This window comes from Hyperoodon ampullatus, assembly GCF_949752795.1.
Source record: "Hyperoodon ampullatus genome assembly, chromosome: 1".
In the NCBI taxonomy this organism is placed as follows: Eukaryota; Metazoa; Chordata; class Mammalia; order Artiodactyla; family Ziphiidae; genus Hyperoodon; species Hyperoodon ampullatus.
The window spans coordinates 186,229,673-186,244,181 of NC_136914.1; positions in this window are offsets into that span (position 1 = coordinate 186,229,673).

Genomic DNA, 14,509 nt, shown 5'->3' on the forward strand with positions numbered 1-14,509 from the left:
GCAGGGGACACGGTTTCGATTTCTGGTCCAGGAAGATCCCACATGCCGCAGAGCAACTAAGCCTGTGGGCCAAAACTACTGAGCCCGCGTGCTGTGACTACTGAAGCCCATGCGCCTAGATCCCGTGCTCCACAACAAGAGAAGCCACCAAAATGAGAAGCCCGCATACCACAACGAAGAGTAGCCCCCGCTCGCCGCAACTAGAGAAAGCCCATGCACAGCAACGAAGACCCAACACAGCCAAAAAAATAAGTAAATAAAACAATCAATAGGGCTAACTTTATTTTCCTTTGAATTACCTGAAAAGATACAACAGTATGAAAGAATGTAATATATTTGGGTAACTGCATAAAGAGTATAATGTTTTACGCCCCAAGAACTCATGGTCATCTGTTAAGGTAAACAGGAGGTAGACCACAAAAAGTTGATATGACATGTTAAAGAGTTTGGACTTAGCCTGAAAGCTCTATGTAAAATTTTAGGCAGGGCAGAACGTCAAATAGTTAATGTTATAGAAGGATCACATCACAGTGGTACTGAGGTTGGGAATAACTAGCTTCACTTCGTATATGTAAATACAGGGAAAAGGAATATCTGAGACAAAGAAAAGAGCTGTTTAGATTCTTCCATCTTCCTCTCAAACCATGGGGAAGGGTGCTAAGCAGTAGGGGCTATCCTATTGTTTATGTTCTAATACTTAAATTTAGGAGAGGGAATTTTACCAAATAAAGGCAGAAATAGTGAGACAGAAAAATATTTTTGAGAACATTGAGGGTCAGTCTGAGAAAACCAAGATCAGTTGATAAGTCTAAAGAATTGGAGACGACAAAAATATCATGACCAACTCCAAAAACAATAGAAAATACAGATCTGGAGTAAGGAAAAAAGTTGAACATGAGAGTAGGTTGTGTGCAAATTGAGGAGATTCTATATGAAATTATCTTTATTGTAGTCACCTCACCCACAACGTATGTCAATGGGCCTAACTGGTTTAATGTACAGAATCAAGGAGGGAAACATTTGAATAGAGGCTCTGAATTAGAAAAAGAAATGAGGCATGAATGGAGAAGAGTAAGTCATACTTCAAAAACTTGACACATTTATGATGAGCTAAATGTGACAGAAACACGTGAAAAATATTCTATGTTTACAAAACTCAGAAAAGAACAGAATATACATTCCTTTAAGTAAGATTTATCAGAACAGCAGGGCTAAAATAGTAATTGCCTATTTAATTGTCTCTTTTATGAGAGAATCTTAAAATACAAGCAGTTTCTATAATATCAGTCACATGTTTGATAAAGGATTTAAGGAGGTCTAATGATGAAATGTTGACTCAGTTAAATGTGACATCCACAAAACTGATAGAGAATGATAATTCCAACATATTTATTTTTCATTTACCAGCATAATAAAAACACTGTTTTTGACACTGTATGTATCAGTAATCAGAGCAGTGAGTCACGGGTAATAGCAAAATGATGCTTTGCATTTTATAGTGTCTTTCAAATTAATTTTCCATGGCAGCATCATTAGCTCCAATTTATAGATCAGAGGGTACTGTATACAACTATCAGAGTGAACAGACAGATTTTGAGTGAGCATGAATAGTGACTGCTTCAGTGTTTTTGAAGCATAAATTCCTTGCAAGTCTATAGCTTGTCCTCAAGCTTGTCTTGGATTCATTTTCTTGTTCATGGTATGTTTCTCATTATTTACATACTGAAACGGGCCATGAATCTGTTCTGGATCCCTCAGCATCTGCATTGGAGTGACTCATAAATAGAGAGTTTTCTTCCCTCTATACTTTTACTGATCGGTATGAACACCTGATATTGTTCACATTACTTTGTAATCACCTTTAATTCTTTCTGGTCTTAGCAGTTGGATATAAATCTTAAAAAATGAAAGTTAAATGATGATATTATTAGTTCATAATGGTCTTGAAGTTTATAGTTCATAATGGTCTTGACATCTTAAAAATGATTGCCCTATTTGGACATTACAGTACTCCTATCCTGTAAGTACGATTTGGAGTGAATGTAAGGAAACTTAATCTCAAAAAGTTTGAGTAACGTGTCTAAGATCAAACTGTAAGTGGCAGAGCTAAGACTGAACCAAAGTCTGTCAAATGTTAAAAGTTCCTTTCCCACTATATCAAAGAATCGACTACACAGTATAATGATTCACTTTAAGTGGCTGAGAAACCCTACCCTGCTCAATGTTATGCTCCAGAGAAACTAGAGAGGGTTTCTCGGTGCAGGGTCTTAGAACCAGGGAGATGAGTACTAATTCAGCACCTTAATTTCCTCAGTATGTATATCACTCTTCTTTTATTTTCCTTATGATCTTTCTACTGATGGGAAATCAAAATAACTTTAGTGACACTAGACAATGAAGACTGAATTTTTAGTGACACTGGAAAATGAAGACTGAATTTTCATTTTTTCCATCAGATGTTTCAGCATGTGTTCTACCATATAAACTTGAAAAAAAAGTATAATAAACAACTTATCTGGATTTTCCTCAATGGAATATGATAGTATCCTAAGTGATTTATATTTATTCCCCTCAAGAAATGGAAGCAGCTTTTGAAAAATATCACATATTCTTTTTAATCTCTAGCTGGAATCTGTAAGGTTTTTCTTTTCCAGCTTGAAGTGAAGAGATAGAAATTTGAGACAGAAAATATTGAATCATTATATTTACTAGTGGTTCATTACACACACACACACACATTTGGTGTTTTGTCCAATTGAGAATTAAATATCTTAAATTTTATCACTCTACCAGCATCTGCTACATATACAATATTTCATTATATCAAACAACTTATGAGGATGCAGTTTCCCTTATCTCTGATATTCTAGTCTTTTTGATCCACTGACCAACCAGCCAAGCTATTCTCCCTTCCCATGAGTCAAACTATATTCCTACCTTGGGCTCTTCTTCTTTCCACACAAAGTGGATGGATGAAATAGTATCCACTGGGAGGACTTTTTTTCCTACCTGCTAGTTTCAGGATCGCTCCTGATTTTGGCTTTAGCACAGCAATCATCCTTTATTGGTGTGCATCCCATACTAAGAAACGCTTCTATTAAGCAAGCTTTGCCTTTTTCCTCCTTCATTAGTTAGTCATAAGGTAACCCAATGTGGACATAGGTTTGAGCTGAGGAAGAAGTCACAGTGTGACCGTAATGGATGACAGGGAGGTTGCCTACTCATGTATTTGTGTTCTTTGGTTTTGCTTGTGATTGATCTTGAATGTACTTCTTCCACCTAATGATGGATTTATGCTGGGCCACCTATGCTTTTGACTTGTTGGTTCTGACAGAAACTGGATTATGAAGGAGAAGTTCTGATCACATGGATACTTGATGTGTCAAGTGAAACATCTTGATATCAGATTCTCTGTCTCTACAAGGTCCATAGCACATCAGAACTATTTTTGTATACTGTACAATTATATGTTGCAGATGGCAAAAACTGGGCCCATTAGTTTAGAGTTCTAAGTTGTGATTTTCATATTGAGGTTGCCATGAGCTCCACATAGGGTATTTTCCAACAGCATATAGACCTCTAATGTCTGTTGACTTGTATTGGTCAAATGACAGGACTGCTTGAATTGCCACCTGGACCTCAGAGTCCTTTTATATTCTGAATTCTGCTCAAATCTGATAGTCTTTTATGTCTGTCTCAGTCTACTTAGGCCTGCTATAACAAAATTCCATAGACTGGTAGCTATTTATTTCTCACAATTCTGGAAGCTGGGAAATCCAAGATCAAGGTGCTGGCCAATTCAACTCGTGAGAGCACACTTCCTGGCTTGCAGATGTCCACCATCTCTCTGTGAGCTCCCATGACCTCTTCTTTGTGACCATGAAGACAGAAAGAGAGCTCTGGTGTCTCTTCCGTTCTTATAAGGGAACTAGTCCCATCATGAGGGCCCCAGTCTCATGATCTCATCTACACCTACTTATCTCTCAAAGGTCCCATCTCCAAATGCCATCACTTTGAGGGTTAGGGACTTTAACATATTAATTTGGAAGGGAGGGCAGTCACAATTCAGTGCATAGTAATGTCACTTGGTAAAAGTGGCACAACATTATTTACAAGTTTAGAATATGCTGCTGCCTCCAGAACCAGTAAAATATTATCAGGTTTTGTGCTTCTTTCTTAGCAGTATGACATATAAGATGCAATGATTCATTCTTTATTTTTTTTATCTTATTGGAGTAAAATTGCTTTACAGTGTTGTGTTAGTTTCTGCTGTACAATGAAATGAATCAGCTATTTGTATACCTCTATTCTCTCGCTCTTGGACCTCCCTCCCATCCCACCCCCCACCCCATCCCATCTATCTAGGTCATCACAGAGCATCGAGCTGAGCTCCCTGTGCTATACAGCAGGTTCCCACTAGCTATCTATTCTATACATGGTAGTGTATTTATGTCAAACCCAATCTCCCAATTCGCCCCACCCTCCCCTTCTCCTCCATGTCCACATGTCCATTTTCTATATCTATGTCTCTATTCCTGCCCTACAAATAGGTTCATCTGTACCATTTTTCTAGATTCCATATATATGCATTAATATACAATATTTGTTTTTCTCTTTCTGGCTTGCTTCACTCTGTATGACAGACTCTAGGTCCATCCACACCCTTTACTTTAGAAAGTGTCCCAGCATCCCTCAGACAGTTGGATCCCTAAAAAATTCACTGATATGGTAAGGCTTTGAATTTTTTTAAATCTCCATGTTCTAGAATACATATGTCTTGTCAAGACTTCCAATGTACTTGTTCATTCTTAGTCATCTACTTCAATTAACAAGATATCATTGACAGAATGACTAATGTGATGTTTGGAGGATTGTATAGATTTTCAAGGTCCATTCAGACTATAGTATGACAGAAGGCAAGAGAGTTACTCAGCTCTGTATCAATAACATACATATGCACTGTTTTCTGTCCCATGAGATTGTGAAATGCATCTGGTCCTCCTTCATAAGAATGGAAAATGGCACATTTGTCAGATTCAATGGTAAATTACTTTATAACTGAAGGCATGATTTAATCCCATCTTTCATGTTACATTCCCTTTGGTTCAGCACTCTCAGTACCTAATTCCATACATATTTATCATTGCTTTTATTATATTAACCACACTTTGTAACTCTTTCATAATATAGTCCCTGTGGCTTTCACACTTCACCTTAAATTTGTGATTATCTTCAACTTTTCACTGATATCAATTATCCCAACAATATCATTCAATTCCTTAGTCATTATTATTTATATTTTTCAATTAGAGCATTACAACTACCAATACATTTCCTGCCTCAACTATCTACCTTAGTTTAACATAAATAAGTTCTAGTAATTGTGCAGCCACAACATTATAAGGGCTATCATTGTTCCACTTATAAGCAGTAATGATGTTCTCATTATCACCCTGCTGGTGGGTGAGCCATGTCCAGTGTCTTATTTTACAGCCTGCTTCCTTAGATCATGCCTAATATCAATGGTCTTATTTGAATTCCCTTGGAAACAGACTCTAAGATGGAGATCTTTGTGTTGCATCAACACCTGTGGTAAGGAAGTATAATTGTGTACAGTGAGATGTTGAACTGGGATGCAGTATGACAAAATGCCTCAATCAATCCTACAGAGAGCCCTGGACTTGGAATGGCCCTTCATAATCATCCTGACCTGAGAAAGAGCCTGTCCTTTATATGGCTGCATGGACCAATAATTGGATGTGGAATAGGAAGGGAGTGACCTAGGGTCAGTGGCTTTTCCTGGTTAATGACAGTTCCTGAAGAGGAACTCAGCTTATCATTGTTATTTCCCAGTATACTCTGAAGCTGGGGGAATATGTATCTAAAATATTAGTTTGGGATGGCATTCCACAGGTTCCAGTTCAACGGCTTTAAAGAATTCCATGAGAATGAGAAAATACTAAATCCTCACTATTTATACCAAAATTTTATCCATCAAACATGTATATAAATCAGAGACAGAAGTAACCTAATCACCAGAAGAATGGTGGGTCACAAGATTAGTGAGCAATGGATATTTCCTGCTGAAGGGAATACTGCTAAAACTGTTGAATAATCAGAGCTACTGGCAGACTAGAGACCTTTAAGTATTGTTGTATCCTAAATAACATTTCTATTATTCTACAAACTTAACTGTATGGTTGCTGGGATACTTTCCTAACCACTCATGTCTCAAAGGATCCTCATCACACGTCCCATGTATAAAAGTATTTGCATGAATATTCTTTCTTTGAAACTAAGGTAACTTAGTTTTTACAAGACAAATACTATTTAAGGAAAAATAAGAAAACTTGACCAAAAATCATTTCAGGATTATTTATTATTCTTGAACTTTTCTGCTTATTTGTATTGGCAGTTGCTTGCAAATGTTTTTACTATCAGGGTCAAATTAACGTAATAAATGTATGATGCATGAAACTGATCTTAATCCTTGTTTTGAGGCTCACTGTCTGTGATTTAATTTCCATGTCAAATTAAATAAATGTTATCATTTGTAATTCATATAATTTGTTGTAAGGAAGTAGAATTAGGTCAATTAAATTTACATCAGGGCAATATGTTGTTTTAAATTGTTATTTAAACACAAAGTCAAAGTTGATATAAGGAATTTGCATTATTAAGAGCACAAGATTTATTGTTCTGTATAAAATCCATCTTCAGCATTTTTTGGACAGCTATGAAATATAGTCTATTCTGGAAGACTATATTCGTTTCATTTTTTCCCCCAGATTTTTGGCACTGAGACAGTTTAGAACACTAATTGGGCTTACTTTGGTAAATCATATATTAAAAGTAATCTCTCTCTAATGAGTACATGGAGAGTATTATACAGAATTATACTTCATTTCATTTAAACCCTTCAATTTATGTAGTTGACATAATCCTGTAGCTCCACATTTACAGCTAGGATAAAACCACTCTTTATTTAAGCCTTTTTATTTTTTTTTTTCAGCAGAATGGATTGCATTTAATGCAAATTCAGTTTTATGAAGCTTAGGAAATATGTTTTTTTGACATGTAGAAATTTGAAAAAGATAATGAAATGATGCAACACAGAACAAGAAGAATCCTTCAGATCTTAATCAGTTAAAGAAGGGATATAGTTTCATAAAGGAGCACAGTTATAATAAAATCAGAAATAATTTAAATGTGATAAAGAAAAATAAAGAAGAAAATTTATGTCAGCATTATATTTACATGAAAGAAAGGAATTAGCTGACTCTAAATAATTATGGTAAAACAGCTGCTAGAATTTTATGAAGCTCTTTTTAGCAATATTAACCTTTTTTGCACATACTTTTTTTGTGGTCTGGTATTCCCATAAGCACAAACTTTTTAGTCTTTTTACTATTAAAAATGACATTGTATTGTTACTAGAAACTGGTTATATCATATGCAATTTTCTAGGGGACAGGTGCTAGCCTGGTATACGTACTTGGATGAGAAACATTAGAAATAACTCTTAGCAATATTTGGAGATAGCAAAGTAAAAAAATTAGAAATAAAATGCATAAAAGTTTACATCTTGACTAAGGATAAGTTCAGTGGAGCTGATATTCTAAAATTTTGAAAAGCCTGCTCATTTTTGCAGTTGTAATAGATTATATGATTTTTACAGAGCATGTTTTATAATACGCACTGCTCATAAAACTGTTATTATTCAATTCATTTACCTGTTAAGTGAAATAAAAATGCATTTATGTTACATTTGTGTTCCAAGGAAAAGAAAGAGGCATCCTAGAGAAACTATTTCATTATTAGCTTTTACAGTCACATTTAGTATCCTTGGATTACAATTCCGTTTACATAGAATTTAATGTCAGAGTTATTAATGCCAATGACAAAATTCAGGCTCTCCATTTATGGAGACTTTCCACTTTTGCAACTGTGTCTAACTTATTAAAGAAGTAGAAATAGTTTTGTTCAGCAACACTTTTATTTCTATTCTTTATTTTCACAAATAGTCATCTATAACAGTGTGGAACCTATCACAAATTAGAGTAAGAAAAGTGGCACACCTCTAATGTTTCACTTTCTTTACTTGGAATATTTTGTGTTATTATAACAGACAGTAGGGGAAAGTGTAATTTGAAATATCTGACACATGTAGTCTAGAGATTGGACAAGTGAGTTATGCTGTCTTAAAATCAGAGCAAGCAACTTAAAGGAAAAAACAAAATAGTTTTTGTTTAAATGCCAAACAACTAAAAGTCAGTTTTACATTTTCCTTTCTGTAGTGAGAAAATTTGCCTGTACAACATTTTAGAATCTAGAATGCAAACCTTCAAAACACTTATATTGACTAAGACATCAAGTTATTTCAAAAATATGTGCAAAACATAATTCACAGAAAGTGTTTGAATACAATGAATAAAAAATATCCAAAACTCATGTAAATTTATTCACTGATGGTTCTGCTCTACTTTTGGAAGCATTTTCTATGGCAGGGATATTAATGTACACTCTTCTGTTTAGGAGAAATAAGATTGGCATCAAGAGCTGGTGCCTCATAAGTTCCCTTTTCAAGGTAGTGATACAAATGGTATGGGACTTAATCACCATTCCTCAAGCTTTCTCCTCTGCTGAGCTTACTTGTTTTGGTATGAAAAGACCTACATACTATTTGTTTCCACCAGGGATTCTTGAAAACCTTACCGATTAACAGATAGATCCTATTAATAGAGTTTCAGTGGAAGGTATACCTCTTGCACTGATCAAATTTTCTCATTTATTTTGTAACTTAGGACTGTGGTGTGTACGGGTGTAGTTCTAATTTCTTTCTGAGGCACCTTGTTATAATATCAAGGGTTTAAGCCCTTGAATTTCTTCTTTAATGCCATGTGTCTTGTCCTTGTCAGTGTCAGATTTCTGAATAAATGTGGTGGATTGAATAGGCACTTTTACCTCTGTTTCTACCAAATCCTACCAGTGACAGGAAGTGACTTTTCGAAAGACATATCCTTTGATGCAAAAAGAGAACAGAAGAGATAAAATTATTTTACAGACTGGAAACAGATGACTAATGGTGATTAACTCAACAGTTCTGAATCCAAAGTTAGCAGTGGATAAAGCTGGCTGATTTACCCTACTACATTCCCAAAAGGCTCAGAAGTTTATTGTATTTAGGACAAAGTAATGGGCAAAATTAGGGCTAAAACTGAATGTTTAACTTCTTTTTAAGAAGCTAAACCCCCATATATTTTCTTTACTTTGAGAATCTGAATGGTTTTCCTCTCTCAGTCTAACAGAATATTGAAAGTATATTTTCTAGAAAGCATAAAGCAGCATGGGGAACAGAAGGCACTGTTGAAGCAGAAGTACTATAATGAAAACAGGGGCACTGATTGAAATATACTTTGTGAATATTGAGTCGCCACCTTCTTCTCCCAGGAATGATGGTTTCTGGAATGATGACAGCCGGACATAGCACCCACATAAGAGAATATTGTATTGTGGATTGAGGGTGCAGGTGGAGTGTCACCATCCAAAAGGAAAAAAAAAAAAAAGTAAATGTACTAAGATAAGATTTCCCCAATGAACAAACAATTCCAGTGAATCCCATAGTCGACAAACTCATCAATGGATAGTGAACCTCCAATCAGCATGTAACTGATCCTCCCTTAAACTAGAGTAGGCAGATAAAGAGCACCATACACTAGATTAAGCCACCATATCAGCATTAGAAACTAAACATAATTAGAAAACAAATTGGAGGAAAGAGAAGAAACTTTAAAAAAATATATTTCAATAATATTTTTAGAGAAAGAAGCATCCATTAAATAAGAATGTGCTGCTATATAAAAAGAATACAGAACATGGTCTTGGAAACAAAAATATGCAAGAATAAATGAAAATCAAATTAAAAATCTCAATAAAAGCATTGGTGTGTGGGATTGAAAAGCAAATGGCAAGCACATACATAAGCCAGAAAACTCACCCAAGCTTACAGCTGAACCCCACAAATTCATGAACCAAATAAAGATTAATTATTTTATGCCACTAATGTTTTGAGTTATATGTTATGCAACATTATCATGGCAATAGATAACAGATACATTTACACTTACTTAAAATGTAATTATAAGCAAAAGTACAGTTAGTACAATTAGTCTAAAGAGATTTGAGAAGAGATGAGAATGACTGATGGAAGCAGATTTATAAGCAATTACTAGAGATTAGCCTATTGGCTAAGTCATCAACCATGAGTAGGTATTAATTGTATTGTGTAATCTCTTGGGTGAAGTAGAAATTGGTTAACATAGATTCTACCTTGCTTTGACTGTTTAATATTTACAATTGTTTACTGCATAAGGGAATGGATTTTCATTTTATAGGAATAGAACTGAGATTTTGAGAGGTTAAGTAGCAAGACTGATATTAAATTGTCATTAGCAAGAAGAACCAGAACCCCAAAACATATCTGACTCCAAAGTCCGTATTTTTATTACTACATTATATTGATTTCCTATTTAAAATATTTAGCTCCCTCAAATTATCCACAAACATTAGTTGATTGGGGATTTCTGAGGTGATTTTTTTAACCTATTTTAAAAGGACACGTTCCAAAGATTTGGCCTATTGAGAAACAAATTTCTTTACTTGACATTGTTTAACCAGAAACCCCTCAGACCATCTTTACTTTGATGTTACAGATCATATGTCAGAGTTAATGTTAAATGGAAAACTGAGGTAAAAGGAAAAGAAAAGGAAAGAAAGAGGAGGGGGTGGGGTTGTAGAGTCAGAAACGGCAATCAAAGTTAGAAACAAAACCTGCATGAATGATATGTTCATAAGTCTCACAATTAGCAGGAAACTGGATTCATGTAAAATGATTTCTCAAGCAATAGCCTATTTTTACTACATATTATCAAGATACACACATCCACACACACACACATCCACTGGTCTAAACTACATAATCCTTATTTAGTAGGGAAGGAGCAAGTTCTTCATTTAACTTATGCTCTTGAACACAATTACAATTAAACAAAATGTGTTTAGGAAAATTATCTTCTACTGTTGCAGTACACTTGAAACCATTCTTATTTACAACCTAAATATGGGTGGCTGTTAAAGAAAATTGTAACACAGTATTAAATGTTTATAGTACTGTTCATGTCACTAGAAAAGAGGCTTAGAAAAATGCCTCCTTGTTTTCCATGAGCTTATTGATGAACTTTGACAGGTCACAAAAGAAATGGCATGTAAAGCAGTCTGTGGGGTGCTAGGCGTTTGTACAAAGCCAGATTATTTTTTCACCCTATTTTATTTCCCACACTCTCATAAACAAGTAATGCCACATCTTCAGCTTGCACCCCACTCCTAATCCATGATGTAACTCATTATTTGTTGAGGAAATATATTAATAGTAAACATTTCAATAAGGAATTAAATATGACAGTAACATTTATTCTTATTTGCTTGGCACAAGCGGCTACTTGATTAAGGTAGGCTAGTTACTATATTTAAAATGAATTTGATGAGATGTTTCGGAAAATATTGTTGGATGGACCCGTTTTTTTGAATATAAATATATGGGCAGAGAGATATACACACATATATACAGAATATAATTTTTATCACAGTAACCACTACAACTTTACTAAGACACCACAATTTTTACATGGTCGGCACATTTGAAAAAAGGAATGCAATCACAGTATAAAATAGGGAACAGTGGACCTGTTATATATATGGTTTGGATATTACTTAAATATTGGCAAATCAGTAAGACTTCCCTAAATATGCTCTTTCTTATATTCATGGCTAATAGGTCTGAAAATTATTCAGGTGAACTGCCCTTATTTTCAGTTAATCACCGGGCCAAAGTCCATAGATACCCTAGAGACACTTAGAATACAATTGGACAGGCAAGCATTTTTTTGCTGTATTTATTTATGTTTCTTGTGACAGAACTGATATATTGTGAAGTTTGTCCTTAATATGATATATAGACAGATGCTAAAAGAAGTTTTAGTAAAATACAAAAGAGTTTCTTATTCACCTACATCAAGCTATCACCCAGAATACAGCTGGAAAATATTGAGTAGGCAAAATTCTTTACTCATGTTAGAAGAGATACCTGTACAGTTTATAGTTCTTAAATATAAAAATAGATGTTCAGAAAAAAGATAAAAATAAATTATAGCAAAAGCAAATTAATAAGGCATCAGTATGTTTGTGTCACTCAAATATTTTTTACAAATTTCATAGAATTTTATAAACAGGTTATAAAACAAGTTATACTATGAGAAGATTACCCAGTGGTCTTGTACTGTAATTCTATCAAAAAAGGTGGAAAATTTATGAAATTATAATAGAAACTCTACCCATTTTAAGAAAGCTTTCTACTGTGTGATTCATGTTAGGAATGAGCCTTTCTATGAAGTAATTACATCACTACTCTTGCAAAAGCAAATGCAACCCAAATTTTATATACCTCATAATAATTAACTTGTATCTACTGAGAAAGGTCAATGGTGTGGCATCAACAAAGTGCAAACATTTGCTGAAATACAATTGTAATACCAAAGAGAATCGTTTGGTATAATTCTACCCTTAGGCCTCTAGTGGAAATGGTTTTATCTTTAGGTCAACACTTATTGCATTTCCTGCTATTCTACTGGTAAAATCTTCATGCACTTATTATAAGGCTATGACATCAGGTAAAATGCACCATAGAAAGAAGTCATTGTTTTCTCAGTAAATTTGATAATATTGACATATAACTCATTAAATTCTAGTCACTAAGCTGGCTTATATAGTTTTCAAAAGATATGAATTCTGCCCTGAAAAAGCTAAAATAAATTTAAAACTAATGAGGGGAAATGTTTATATAATGATACTTCCTTATCATGCTACAATGAAGGAATAAACAGATTTGGAAGAGTGAAAAAACAACAAAAGACAAGACACTTGAGATGGGTGGGGAGGGTCACATGATGGGTAGCAGAATAGGAAATAGGCACACTCTGTGCATAACCTGGAGTTGGAAAGCTTATTTTACCTACTTCACGATTTAGTTTGCTTTTCCCATGGATGATGGTAACAGATGGAAAGGAATTTCCTTTTTCCAGTGTAAACACCAATGGTTTCCAAATCGTTATTAATGGAGTTGTATTAATGACTATAAATATTTTTTTTCAGGATATTTTCTCTCAATGCAAGAGACAATAGCGTATTGTGCTGCCTTACTCACTAACACTGCACACTTGCCCTGTAGGCTCCACTAGCAATATTAGAAAACATCTTAGAAGTAGAGCAAATTAATCACTGAAAGACTTCTTTAAGATCACTCAATGAGTGAGGATGCAGGTCCCAGCTGATATTTTAGTTTACTAATTAGTTTCAAGTGTACAAGAACTTTTTGAGATCTGACACTTTTCATAATTTATGAGAAATTATTTTTTCCAATGTTTATTGATCAAGAAATTTTTCAACACGTGGAAACATCAACAGTCCTGTATTGTATGTTTACAAATGTTTCCATGGTTGACCTATTTGGAAAATATTTAGGAAATCTCTTTAATTTCTTTGAAGAACATTGTGGCCTCATACTGACAATTTCAGAGTATATTTCCTATATAATATTAACACTTTTAAAAATTTTAAATCAATTGGTTGTAATTTTAAGGAACAGGCCCTTTATTCTACTGTGTTTTTTAAGACCAACCAGATGTTGTTTAAGGGTACAAATTTGCAACAAGTAGTAAATAAGCCCTAGAGAGCTAATGCACAGTGTACTGAAGATAGACAACAATATTGTATTATACTCATCAAACTTACTAAAAGACTAGATCTTAATTTTTCCAACTACTAAAAAGAAATTATAATTATGTGATGTGATAGATGTGCTAATTATCACTGCAATGGCCATCATATTACAATATAGAAATGTATCACATCAACATGTTGTAGACATTAAATTATACAAAGTTATATGTCAAATATATTTCAATTTTAAAAAAAGACCAATCAAATGCCTGAGGATTATAACTCTTGGTGAAATGTATAATTTTGATAAATATTAAAATGGAGCATTATAACTTAAGTAGATTCATATAATTTTAGTGCAAAAAATGACTAAATAATTTCTAACCTGAATGTTCATATTATAGATAAGGAAACGGGTTCAAAGTATGGCAGTATATTTTTGCACACTAATTGCCATGTATCTAAGAGAATCTTGCTGCTTCTCTCTCTGGTTCAAATAGGATGAAGAATATATTTGAAAACACTACCCACTGAGAAGAAACAGAAATAGAATTCAATCAAATTTTACAAATATTATTGCTTAATGGAATGGAAACTAATAATTCAAAGTAAAAATATTGGGCCTCCCTGGTGGCGCAGTGGTTGAGAGTCCGCCTGCCAATGCAGGGGATACGGGTTCGTGCCCCGGTCCGGGAGGATCCCATATGCCGCGGAGCAGCTGGGCCCGTGAGCCATG